Source organism: Alosa pseudoharengus, unplaced genomic scaffold (assembly GCF_046254945.1).
Source record: "Alosa pseudoharengus isolate Yale_2024_CS ecotype anadromous, Long Island Sound unplaced genomic scaffold, YU_APseudo_1.1 YU_APseudo_1.1_scf_11, whole genome shotgun sequence".
Taxonomy (NCBI): domain Eukaryota; kingdom Metazoa; phylum Chordata; class Actinopteri; order Clupeiformes; family Clupeidae; genus Alosa; species Alosa pseudoharengus.
In genome coordinates this window covers 3,717,386-3,731,606 of record NW_027468576.1, presented here as the reverse complement: position 1 = coordinate 3,731,606, position 14,221 = coordinate 3,717,386, and positions in this window count along the sequence as shown.

Here is a 14,221-nt window from a genome sequence, read left to right as displayed (position 1 = left end):
TCAAAGTAATTTTCACTTCCTTAAAAAAAACCTTTTGCTGACATATGGGTAAAAGCTTGTGACTGGGAAGTATAAAGTATAAATATTTAGAATAGCAATTAATTAGTAAGCTTATTTGTGGACTGCAATGTGATCCTTATATGTTGTCCTTTAGTATGTCATTTAATTTGTGTTACTCTTAATACACCTCAATTGATCTTTCCCTATAATAACTGGCATTTTAGTTGGCGTCTTCTATAATATGTGATAAAAATGTATGATAATCATTTTTTTATCACAGGATACATTCTTATGTACAGGAAAACAAGAACGTTCTGAAGGCCAAAATCAAAACACTGGTGAACGTTCTCAAGACTATCTAGACGCGAGCCTCTAGGTTACCAGATGTAATGAAGACTTAGCTAACGTTGGTTGACCTGCAGCTGCTTTAACGTTTCTCCAACCATGACTCAGCTACACATTACGGAAACCGTAAAAAAACAAAAAATACCTCTCTAACCAACGTAACATATTTAGCTGAAGTTAGCGATGCAGATGAAGTTTAGCCTACCTTTCGCAGAGAAATATGGCCAGCTCTGCGTCAGACTTGATATTCTTTGTTTGACAAAAACGTTGCCATCTCAGGAAGGCTCCTCCAATGTCCACTTAATTGGTTTCTTGTTTTACCGAACAGCTACTCGTTCATGACTACAACTGACAGCTGTTGATAGATAGATAGATAGATATAGAAACTTTATTGATCCCCACGCACCAGCCCATTATTAGTATGCTATTCTAAAATTAAATCGTTCAAAATTCCAAGATTCCGTCCCGTAACTCATTTTGTTTACGGGTTTTTACGGGTTATAGTAATGTTGTCTAATAAGCCATTACTTCAATTCATCATGCTTCCTTACTCTCTGACGACATATGGTGATCCTTTTTGGAATGGTTACTATTTATTTTCCATTATTTCCCACATACTGGTCCTTTTTCCATGACGCTGCGCTACGCTTAACGCTACGTTCGCAAATGTACGTACATCTGGCCCATTGTATTTAAAAAATGAATCCAAAAGGTTTCATGTTGGAGAAGCCTCTTATCATGATCACCCCCTCTAGGTGGTGACTGCTGTCGCTGCTCATTTTAAACTAGCCGGACATAATGTCAGCGCCCTCAGATATATCGGGGTGTAACGAAGCTAGCGAAGCGGTCATATAGTGATTGTCAAAGTTTTTTTTTTTTTTCCGTCATCTACTTCCTGAATTTTTGGTCAACGATACCCGGGACACCGAAACACCGGTGCACATGAAATTTGGTGGGTACAGTATGCAGGGGCGTAGCCAGGATTATTTTATAGGGGGGGCCAGCTGGGTCCAGACTTTTTATTGGGGTGGCACTTGGGAATCAAAACTACTATTTGAAAACTACTCAAAAAGTTTTGAAGATTAGGATAGCCTATTTTAATAATGGCAATAAATTGTGCAAAGCCAACACTGATACACAGGTCAGTTTGTTGGCCACTCCAACATATTTTCCATAAATAGGTCAATGCCAATAAAAAATATTATGATAATGCACCTTACTTAATCAGTTTTATTCAAATGATGTTAACTCAAAGAACAATAATAAATACTACAAATATTGTATGCATATATTTGATCACATACTGATGGCCAAACTATATTTCTTTCTGATATCCACACAAGTACTTGGCTGTAAGTAACATGGCTCTGAATTAAGAAATTAACCCTTAGAACCCTAGACTGTTTTAAGGGCTTTTTCACTACCTTAGAAACATTTATCCTGGTCAATGTAAGTGCCATACACACATGCTATATATTGTTTTTTAACTGAGTCTAGGCTACCCAGATCTGCCACTATTTCATCTATTAATACTTGCATTGATTTCATTTTAAATAATAAAAATACAAAAAGTGTATTATAAAAAATCTTATATTTTGACATGTATCTCACCACTGCAAGCTGGCAATATCATTGCCATGGTGGAGGGATTCCCTGGGGCTGAGCAAATGTGAAGAATATGTGGTGTGTGCCTTATGGAAATAAATGACATTTTTTTATTTAGCCCTATGGCTACTCTATTTTTGGCCATTCTCACTACCTTTAGTTATAAGCAGTTATCCTGGTCATTGTAAGTGCCATTGACACAGTAATGAAAAATGCCCTTTCTGCGCTCCATATCTGTGACACGAACTGATCTGACCTGACTGAACCCGAGTTTGCATGTTCTGTGTGTACACTCATGATGATTCTAAAACAACTTTTTACTCCATTGTCATGAACGAAGTGAAGGCAAAAAGGTGTTTCTTTGTCGAATAAATTGGGATGCAATGTGAGTTTCGAATTGGATGCCATGCAGGAATTTGCTAGGATCTCAAAACCGGATTATGAACATGCTTTGCCATAGAGAAACACATGATAGCGTTGGATTATGAACATGCTTTGCCACCACAACACACAAAAACGTGGGGTAAGTCGAGCTATATAAAGTTATTATTTTGATGTCTGTTTTATAACCCAGACGGATGCACTTGGTATCAAATGATAACTCTGTGTCTCCTCTTTCACCTGACATGCGTGCCATATCTATCCGATCACGGGTTCGTGAGTAGGGCCTAATTCAAACGAGAGTAGGCTAATGGGTGTGCAGCGTTGGTTTTTGTACATGATTTTATTTTGCAGTCACGTTGTCTGTTTTTATAGCCCAGAAGGAACGATATACTTGGTACCAATAGATAGCCCTGTGTCTCCTCTTTCTTCTGATATGCTTGCCATATCTATGCGATCACGGGTTCGCGAGTAATTCAAACTAGAGTAATGGGTGCGCAGGTGAACTGTAAATATGAATCAATTTTATTTAATTGCATGATATTTATTTTTATTTTCATACTTGATCGCACAGACAAGTGTTTAGTCTCGTTGGAAAGCCCCACTTCTGCTCAGTCACGCAATTAAGGTTTAATCTCGCTGCGATGAGCAGTTCCGGAGCAATGTAACAAAGAATTCAGGCAAAGCAGCCTGCCTCTGCCTGACCAGGTATGGCAAGAACCACACGCAGTCAGCAAATTATGTATTTATAAAGTAGCCTAGGCTAGGCCCTATTAGACTACCTGGAGCCATCTGGAGATATGTGCCTAATATGCTTGCATTTCACCCGAATTTTATCGAAATATTCTTGTAACAGCGTTCCCGCGGGCATCCGATTATTTTTGATCAGCCCCACACAATGTCAGAGCCTAGGCTACCTAACAAGGACAGCCCAACGCAGCTCACTTGGCTATGATTCGTGACACGTTCTAACATCTTATTAGCATTAATGTTCCAACTCATCAACTCACCTGTTACTGAGGTTAAGTAGTAGGCTAGCCTAGTCTACTGTCAAGTGTTTTTAACAGATGACTTGAATTGTCCCGCTGCTGCTGCACTAGGCCTACTCACGATGTGATCAGAACCGTAGGCTACACTTCCTGACAGGGCCAATGGTCGTAGATAGAGTGCAGTAATTGGTTCAGTCCCTGCTTTGCAAAGTGTTGTCGAAAACGGCAGTGAACGGAGCTGAACGGAGCGGGGGGGGGGGGGGGGGGCAGCAGGGTGGCCAAGCTTTGACCAGTGGTGGCCGTGGCCCCCCCTGGCCATCACGTAGCTCCGCCCCTGACAGTATGTAGCCCCACTAGACTTTTACGGAAAAATTTCGATTGGTCCCTGGGGGCCACTCCCCCCCTGCGCTGGGCCCCCCGAACCGCAAAAAATGCAGTTTTCCTAAATAACTACCTGAACCGTGGCACCGAGGATGAAGGATTTTTTATGGTATGTTGGTCTCAAGGGCCCACATCAACTTAGCCCTTAATCACTCATTTGTGATTTACACCCCCCCCACCGGTAAAAAAATAAAAATGAAATATCATTCTTCTTTAAACGCCCCTCTCTTCAGTTAAGATGTTCAGAACTGCACCAAATTGTATGTGTATGATTAACCTGACATTCTCTGGGGGTATGCCAAGTTTAATAGAATTTCATCCATGGGGGGGCGGGGTCTAAAACAATTAAGTTAATTAAGTTAATTTAGTGACTGTACACTCATTGGCCTGTAGATGGTGGTGCACACATATACACATGCACACACACACACAGGCACGCACATACTATCGGTATCGGCAATTAGAACGGATGATACATAATTACAAATTCAGTAGGATTAAAGAAAAAACAAAAATATTCATCATATTTTGGCTGCATTTTAGTCGTTTGTCCACCAGATGGCGCATCGTTGCATTGAGACGTAATTTTGTTGGAAGTTAATCTAAAGTGGGTTGGAAAGACACGCTTCCTAGCCTACAAGGACAACACAGGGTAGGATGATTTCTGCATAACATGTAATACCCATTTCTTCTTGAAGCCGAAATAAATCGGAGAATGTTTATCGGACATGCTTGGTTTTTACTGCAGGTAGGCTACGTTAATCTTAAATTATATCAATAGCCTAGGACGTAAGTAAAAAAAAATATTTTACCGTTAGCATTGGTTAAGTGATGGAGGCCAATTTGATTGATGTATTTGTAGAAAACCATAAATGCGGTTATAGGCTACCAAGCAAATTGATAACAGCACTAATTGTATCTTTCGACTGTCACCTCATTTGCTTATGACCATAACATAGGCTACTAGGAGCTAAGTGAGTTAGCCACAACACGTTCGCTATGTGATGGTTTTCTACTGGAAAATATATAGGCTACCTGAAAGATAACCTGTCTATGATGCATCCTAAACACCGGGCTGGGACATTTCTTCTCAAAGTCTCAAAAAGCATCTGAGTCAACGTTCATTCGCAAATACCCATAGGCTATAGGCTACTTTAATCCTCTAATTTCAAAGGTGATTCAAGTAAGGAAGAGCATGGCTCAAAGTAAAGTAACTGGGACTGAAACTACATAAATTCCTCAAAGTGAATATTTGTGTCAACTCGCCGAAATGTAGATTTATTAACGCACCCGTGATGATCTACATCTCCATTTAAACCAAATGTTTTAGAGCGCACGTTGAGAGATGTATCCAGGGCAGGGCTGTACCTACACATATTTGTTGCACGTGCTACAAAAATCATTCTTTGCGATGGATGATTTAGTACCAACGTTACACCGGTCCGATACAGTTTTGCCTATGGCTATACCGTGAGACTGAGACGCTTTTTGTTTGTTTGAAGTCCGTGTTTAGGGTGTGAGAGGGGAGTCGATGTGCTTTGATTCCAGCTTGGTAGTTGTAGTCTATGCGATTAAAAAACACGTGTGTGTGAAGTATCCAAACAATGATAATGTTATCATTATGGCTGCTTTAGCCACAGACCTTGAGCTACTGTACAGTGGATTGGGTTCCATTTAGAAGTGTCCACTTCAATTGCGCTTTCCGTGATTCACACAGCTGCGTGAAATGTATTACTACTGATATGCAAAACTATTAACTTTTCGCCAAGATGTGGCAGCTTAAGTCCGCTTGATACTGTAAGCCATTGATTCCCAAAGGAGATTTTATTTGGGTCGCCACCATAGCCTAGTGACAATTTATGTTGTGTAATAGGCCTAGCATAGGGCCTACCTTATATAGCTTATGGTTTGTTAACAGTCACGGTTTTGTCATAACTCCCTCTATGCATTTTTGCATTTAGAATAGCTCTGAAAATGGGGGGCGAACACGTCGCAGGGGGGGGCGCCAGTGCGTGGATATCTCAATCGCAAAATGAAACAATATTTCTATTGGGCGCCTACCATGGACTAGGCTGGGTGAACTCAGCCTGATCTGCCGGCGATTTCTTTTTCGACTTCTTAAAAGATTGAGCTTGGTCTGGCGAAAGCCAGACTAACCATGGACCTCATAGTTGCAAAATGCAAGGGAACATGAATCAGCCTATTATTTGCACAAACAATAACGGACAGTATATATATAAGTATAAGTATATATACTCTTTTGATCCCGCGAGGGAAATTTGGTCTCTGCATTTAACCCAATCCGTGAATTAGTGAAACACAGCACACAGTGAGGTGAAGCACACACTAATCCCGGCGCAGTGAGCTGCCTGCAACCACAGCGGCGCTCGGGGAGCAGTGAGGGGTTAGGTGCCTTGCTCAAGGGCACTTCAGCCGTGGCCCACTGGTAGGGGCTCGAACCGGCAACCCTCCAAAGTCCATAGTGCTAACCAGTGGGCCACGGCTGCCCAGTAGCTCTTCAACTTGGCCCATTAAAATGTGTATAGTCTAGCAAAGCATTTGGACATGTCAGTTATTTGCACCACTGGGTAAAACTGCATTTTGTTTTAGACTACTGGTATTTAATTTGTGCATTGACAATGAAGCTGAATATCATATGAACTAGATGACTAAACTTATGCATATGTAGAAGAAGAAACATTCACAAAAATCCATGACATGACCTCTCTTCTTGATAGATGTTGAAACCTGCATGGAACTGACAGGGATTGTTTTGTTGTCTTGTTAATAATAAATGGTAACACTTTACTTGACAGGTGAGTTCATAACACATTCATAGCAGCTGTCATAAACTGCACATAAAGCATTCATGACTGTTTCATGAGACATGACTCAACATTCATACCAAACCTTTCATGAATGTGGAAGACAGAATGACGACAACTTGTCACAATAAAAGGCCAACAACCGCAAAGCAGCATTGCCGTTTTTGTTCCAAACCTCTTACCTGATCACGTTACATCTGAGTCAATGGGCTAGTCCAGTTCCAAAAAGACAGAACATGGTCAAGCAAATAATTTTTGTTTCATAAAAATGTATTTGTTTTATGATGTAACCTTTGCAGATGATTTCTCATCTTTTGCTACTGGGAATGTCCAAATACACAAATACGAGTCAGCTGAATGTAGGCTAGTTTATCTCACAGTGTTAAACTCAGTGTTTATGAATACTTCACAACTTGTATAGTAAAGTGACATTCTATGTAGACTTCATAAGATATTCATGAAATATTTACAAAGGCTGGAAAGATTAAATTAATGGTATCCTTTATGAAATATTGGAGGTAAATTTAAAACCTGAGTTTAACACTGGGAGGTAAACTAGCCTATAGTACATTCGGCTGACAAATACATGTAACCTGGATACCATTAATTTAATCTCTCCAGCCTTTGTAAATATTTCATGAATATCTTATGAAGTCTACATCGAATGTCACTTCACTATACAAGTTGTGAAGTATTTGATTGTTGGACTTTTATTTTGACAAGTTGTCATCGTTCTGTCTTCCACATTCATGAAAGGTTTGCTATGAATGTTTAGTCATGTCTCATGAAAGAGTCATGAATGCTTTATGTGCAGTTTATAACAGCTGCTATGAATGTGTTATGAACTAACCCGTCAAGTAAAGCGTTACCTAATAAATAAATAAATACATTGTGCTGCTCTTTCATTTCTATGATTTTTGGTCAGCACTACACAAATCACAGTTGCAGACAACATAAGCTAACTGGATAAGCTTAGTCATCTTAGTCATTGTCAGGATAAGCTGGATAAGCTTAGTCATCTAGTCATCTTAGTCATCGTCTCTGCAAATTATTGCATTTTTCAGTAAATAATGGCTCATTTACACATTTATACATAACATTTCAGAAAACTTCCAATACAAAACCCCCATCCTTTCCATCACCACCGTGGCAGCTTGCTTTCCGGTGCACGCTGCTGTTCTGAGCCGGGCATCCTTATCCTCTTCACCAGTGCATTTGCCTGGCATCCCAGGTCAGAACAGTGAGCTGCCAGCGGACCCGTTCCAACTCCTCGCTCCTTGCATCAGATCGGAGCATCAAAAGGAGTTAAGGGGAGGCACCAAGAGATCCCAATGGATGACATACATAGGGGGTTTCCACAGCAGATACTTAACTGTCCCAAAAAAGGATGGCGGTCTCAGACCAATCCTTGACCTGAGATCTTTAAATGCATATGTGAAATAAATGCCATTCAGAATGATCATTGAGCGTCACATCCTAATCATAATATATACAGTTCTCAGTACATGTATTTTTTAACAATTGTAATAAATAACTTTGATACTATTATTTAATTGTAATGTTTCCCTAGTTTGTTACTGTAAAAGAAGATGGTGTCATCACAGTGCAAGAGGTCGATGGATCCAAGGTCGTAGAGCATGCAGATGGAACTCGCATCACCACTTTCTATCAGGAAGCCAAAGAAGTTAATGAAAGTGAGTGCACGCTTGAACTGACATGTGAATTATTGTTGTGTGGAGTTACTTTGGTCAAGTTTCAAACTAGGAAGGGTCACATTAATTGGGTCTGTTTGAAACGGAAGACAGCTGCCTACTGCCTCCCTCCCTACATAGAGAGCTGTCTCACTAGACATGACTTTGGATTAAATGCATCTTCTAAAAATGAGCGTAGCACTCTAGAATCTTTGCTTTACACTACGGTATGACGTTAGCAAAGGCCTGACGTTAAACTAAATTAGCTTATGTAAAGTATAAATTAGTTTTACGGCCTGCAGATATATCAGACCAGACACTATTAATGGTTACAACAATGGCATAATCAGATAGAAAATTGTTTATTTCTCATCTCAAATCTACAAATCTAAGCAAAATAAGGTCACACACATGATATTTTAAACAGATTCAGCAGCCATTACCGATGTCATCCGCCGTTTGTTTACCTTTCACAGCTGTTTCAGACGTTGCCGCAAGGGATTATGGGTAGGAGGGTGCATGAAGTGTGCATCGAAGCTGCCTCCAAAAATGACCAGTTAGATATCTTAAAAGGCAGCAACTTTACCCTTTTCGAACACACCCATTTTTTGATCAATGGCCCCATTTATACTGTGTGCCTGGTGCTTGAACTAAGTTCCTGATAATCTTTAGGCCCTGGTTAGATGCCCAAACCTGCCATTAAGAGTCCATTTCACTTTGGATAAAAGCATCTGTTAAGTACCAGTCAATTTTATATTATACTGGGCAAGGCTTAAAACAAGGTTTAACCTGGAATGTACTCAAGTAACAAGCTCAGCCCAGTCAGGGCCACAGGTCCAAGCCCTGGTGTTTACACATCATGATGAATGGTTACTATGGCCACAGTTTGTTAATTCCAATGACTATATAGAACACACTGTAACTAAATGGAGCCACATTGTCCATCTACACTGCAAAAACTGCTTATAAAAAACTTCTAATAAAATCTAACCAAGATTATTACTGTATTTTCCAAACTATACATGTAAGTCACACTTTTTTTCATAGTTTGGCTGGTCTTGCGACTTATAGTCAGGTGTGACTTATATATAAAAAAAATTAATTGAACATGTTTTTAAATGTTAATTCATATTAACTGACATGAACCCTACATGAAACATTACCGTTTACAGTCGCAAGAGAGCGCTCTCAAATGCACAAATTCTGTGCGCTTTCAGTCAGAGATTAGTGCTTGCACTATGCCTGAAACACACGTGCATACCTAAATCCTCAAATTATGGCCGGGATACTATTTATAGCCGGGCCTCAGATTCGGACAAATAAAGACCAGTAATAGTTTTTAACTCATAAAAGAGCTCTCCTTAATAGGGCCTATTTTATATTGTTGGCTGGTTTTTTTTGGTGTTGGCCAATGAAAAGTCATTGTCCTACACCATGAGTCTCCAACACGTTGCTCTCAAGCTACCAGTCGCATGCCGCCCCCTTCTGAGCTTGCCGGAGGCTGAAGCAGTAACCTACATTTAAACACAATTGTTGCTGCCAGGCATCAGCCTACGAATTTTATACAAAAGTAAATCATGCATAATTAAAAAAAAAAAAAAAACCTAAATATAGGTTATCGTAGATCCCTTTGGCTATACGGAATACGGTTTCCATTGCAGCACAGTACACGCTCCATGAATGAATGAAAGCGCATGGCATTTTCTTTCAGTGAATCTTTGATCTTCCTGCCCTCCTCTTGGCTGCCTTCACTCCTTCATTTTCATTAACATTAATCTTTTTGGCCTCAATAGTCCAGTTCCATAGTCTCTGTTTTTGGTTTTGGATTTTGTGAAATACATTTCTAAATAAATGTGACTTATAGTCCGGTGCGACTTGTATAATACGACTTATACTCCGGAACGACTTATAGTTCGGAAAATACGGTAATCTTATATCAAGATAAAAAAAACTAGTTTGTATTGTTTTCAGTATAAAGAGACTTACCTAGCGCTTTCTCGTGAAATCATTTGACTTAATTTAAGAATTTAAGACATCTCATCCTGAAAACAAGCAATTTTTTTCTGCCAGTGTTAAGCAAATTTGTCCTAAAAACAAGCAAATTTGTCTGCCAGTGCGTTAAGTAAATTTGTCTTGATAAGACTCCTTAAAATAAGTCAAAGTCTTCTTAAATTAAGTCAAAATTATCTTTCGGGAGAGTGCTAGGTAAGACTTTTCATACTAAAAACAATACCAAATAGATTTTTTGACCTATTATAAGATTAATAACACTTGGTTAGATTTCAATTTTTGCAGTGTAGTCATCGGTTTATGTAAACATAATTATTTGCTAGGCATATTTACTAGATAACCGATTAACACTGTTTAATAACTTTCATACATTTAATAGATTTTGTAATAGCATAACGTCTAAGTAATATGAGATCCCAATTCCCAAATATTTGTATCATCAAATCTGCAACCTCTTCCTCCATCATTTGAACTCACTCTTATTTACATGGAAAATGCAGAACATTACCAAAATGCCCTCCAGGTGGCAAACATATTACACCTACCAACCTAATAGTATAGTAGCCATGGCTGTTATAGCAAGAGTTCTGTGTTTCATGTGTAATGTTTACATTTTGTTGATCTGTTCATGGAATGTTGCACAGTGTCTCTGTGGCAGCCGTGGCCTACTGGTTAGCGCTTCGGACTTGTAACCGGAGGGTTGCCGGTTCAAACCCCGACCAGTAGGCACGGCTGAAGTGCCCTTGAGCAAGGCACCTATCCCCTCACTGCTCCCCGAGTAGTCCAGTCATTTTAAGCCAAAATAGGGGTCAACGTTGAACAAATTGCAACAGAAGAAAACTTAACTGATTTTGTATCCTCAATATGTCCTGAGTAAGGGAAAAAAAGCCCCGAAGAATCCCAGTAGGGGAAAGTTTAGAAAAAGACCTAAATATACCCTAATCATGCGCCTATACAGTATTTTTCTCACACAAATAGAGGAAAAAAATGAACCATCACATATCACCATGAAAATTACTGAGTTGATTACTTACATCAAGACAAACAAAAAATGTATAAGTTTTTTTTTAATTGTTTGTTATGTATAGCTAATGTATAGTGACCCAAAACTAATTGCTACATTTGACAAACAAATTGTCCAAGGCATGGAGGAAGATAATACATGTCTTAACTGGTATTATATCCCATCTAGAGCAGTGTTTCCCAAACTTTTTTTTCTGGGGACCCACTTTTTAAAAATGACAGACCATCGCGACCCATTTCACTTCAAATCTACCCTGCAACCACCAATATTGTTTTAGGCCACAGGTTCTCCAACTTGTCTATGCCTTCCCCAACCATACATTGCTATAGGATCTAGATAGATAGACATAGCATTTTGAGCACTATCAGCATGAAAAGTTGGAAATGACTACTGAAAAGATATGTTTTACATGTAATGTGCATCCGAGAGTTTGGGGAAATTCTCGCATGTTGCGCAGTCTTCATTCGTCAGCATAGTAAGCCCGTCCTGTATTTCTAAAAAAAATGTTGTAGGCTACGTTGCGTTGCAGACCAATGGGTCCATAACACTGTGGACATCAATTCCGATGTAAACAGCAAATAACTCAAGTCGTGGTATTGCATTGTTGTATTATATTATATTGTATAGTCGTTATATCAGAACAAGAGGCTTTTGCGCAATAGCCGGAAGAATGTGCCTTTACTTTGGAGTTAGCGAGGTAGAAAACGAGAGGAATAGTGTTTAAAATGTCCATTTAAATTGTAGCCTAATATAATGCACTGTTGTGCATTTTAAATCAGAAATAAGAATGTGAGGAGGTTGCTATCGACTTTAAAGATTGCATCTACAATCGAAACTATCTAGATCTTCACAGTAGAATTCTGGAATGATTTGTAAAAATATTTTACTCCTCAAAGATGTGTATATTATACAGCAAATATCTAGCCCCAGAGGTCAGATCTGAAGTGGCTCCACGTCTGAAATTAAACCTTAGGGGGTGAAGATTATATGGTGAAACTTTCATGCTTTAGTCATAAAATGCACAATTGTTTTGCTTATCAGCCTAACTAGCTGAATAATGCTTAACTGTGTGTTTGTACAGATTGAACATTGTGGAACACTTGCATGCAAAAACACACTGGCTCTATTTAAAGAGTCAACAACCATTTCCATTGATTCAAAGAGCCAAAATGTAAAAATAGACACCAATTTTGCAACAAACCAGTCTGAAATAAGCCAAAGAAATTCACTCTTTGAAAATAAAATAATGTTCCTCAACAATGCAAGATTCTAAAATTCCATGTTAAGTTAGATGGGGTCAGATATTCTTTAGAATGTGTATTCTACAACATTCTAATTGCAGTTTTGTCAGTATTTGCTGAAGAATAATGCATAAAACAACCCTCATTTTAACATATTTCATGGTCTTTTACTATGGTGTTTAGATCACCAATTGAAATAATAAAATGTGAAAATAAATTCTGTTGCAATTAGTTTTGGGTCAGACCTTTGCCTGGACTATTAGCTCCGTTGTGGTATTTATACAAATTAGCTATACGTAATTACATTATGCCCTGTTTGCCCATGTTAACAAACAATTAAAAAAAAACGTAATACATTTTTTGTTTGTCTTGATGTAAGTAATCAACTCAGTAATTTTCATGGTGATATGTGAAGGTTACATTTTCCCCCCTATTTGCGTGAGAAAAATACTGTATAGGCGCATGAATAGGGTATATTTAGGTCTTTTTCTAAACTTTCCCCTATTGGGATTCTTCGGGGCTTTTTTTCCCTTACTCAGGATATATTGAGGATACAAAATCAGTTAAGTTTTCTTCTGTTGCAATTTGTTCAACCTTTTTTCATAAAATGACTGGACTAGAGCTCCGCTGTTGTGTTCACTGTGTGCTGAGTGTGTTTCACTAATTCGCGGATTGGGATAAATGCAGAGACCAAATTTCCCTCACGGGATCAAAAGAGTATATATACTTGGTTATATGGCCCATAGCCTTGTAGCCCTGATACTTGTAGCAAAGTTCCTGGGCTTAAGTTCCTGGGCGCACAGTATAAACAGGTATAATACCACCGTCAAGTGTAGTTTCTGTAACATTACATGACAAGCAACATCGTTAAAAATCTTTAAAGTGTCAGTCCTAGTAGGTCTCTAATCTTGGTTGACATATAGTAACCCCCAAATAATTACTGAAAATAATGAATTTATTAAATATAATATACTGATTTTGAAGTAATAACATGGATAACAAGTGTAACTAGAAATGCAATTCCAAGGAATTACCAGTGCATGAAAATGCTAAAGTTGTGATGTAAAATATCATGTATAGTAAAAACAGATAATACAGAGATGGTTACTACGGTGATGCTAGGATAGACATGGTGGTTGCATAGCTTAATAAAAGTTGATAGTTTAAAAGTTGACTGTTTAAAAGCTGAATGTAGATAGTTTAAAAGTTGTTGATAGACAGTAGATAGTTTAAAAATTGTTGATAGACAGCTAGTTTAATAGATAGTTTAATGATAGTTTAAAAGTAGACCGTTTAAAAGTTGAAGGTAAATAGTTTAAAAGTTGTTGACAGACTGGAAGTTTAATGAATGTTGATATTCAAATAGTTTAATGGCTGTGTATAGGTAGATATTTGACGATAAGGGACCGTTCATTATTTATAAACGGGGTCACCGGAGGAAAATAGGGGAGGGTCATGTCTTTTTATTCTTTGTTGAGGGGAGGGTCACCTAACTTTTTTTTGTCTAGGAGGGAGGGTCACCCATCTTTTGTATTAATGAAAACAGCAAAAAATCAAAGTGGCTTGTTTGATTGTTGATTTCTGTCGCCATATAACGTTCTCTTTCGTTCCATAGCTCTGTCAACATTGAACAATGAAAATAAGGGAGATTTCCCGGGTTTCTCACGCAAAATACGTAAAATGTCAACATTCGTCCCCATTAACGTTGGAAGGGTTGGAGCAACAAATT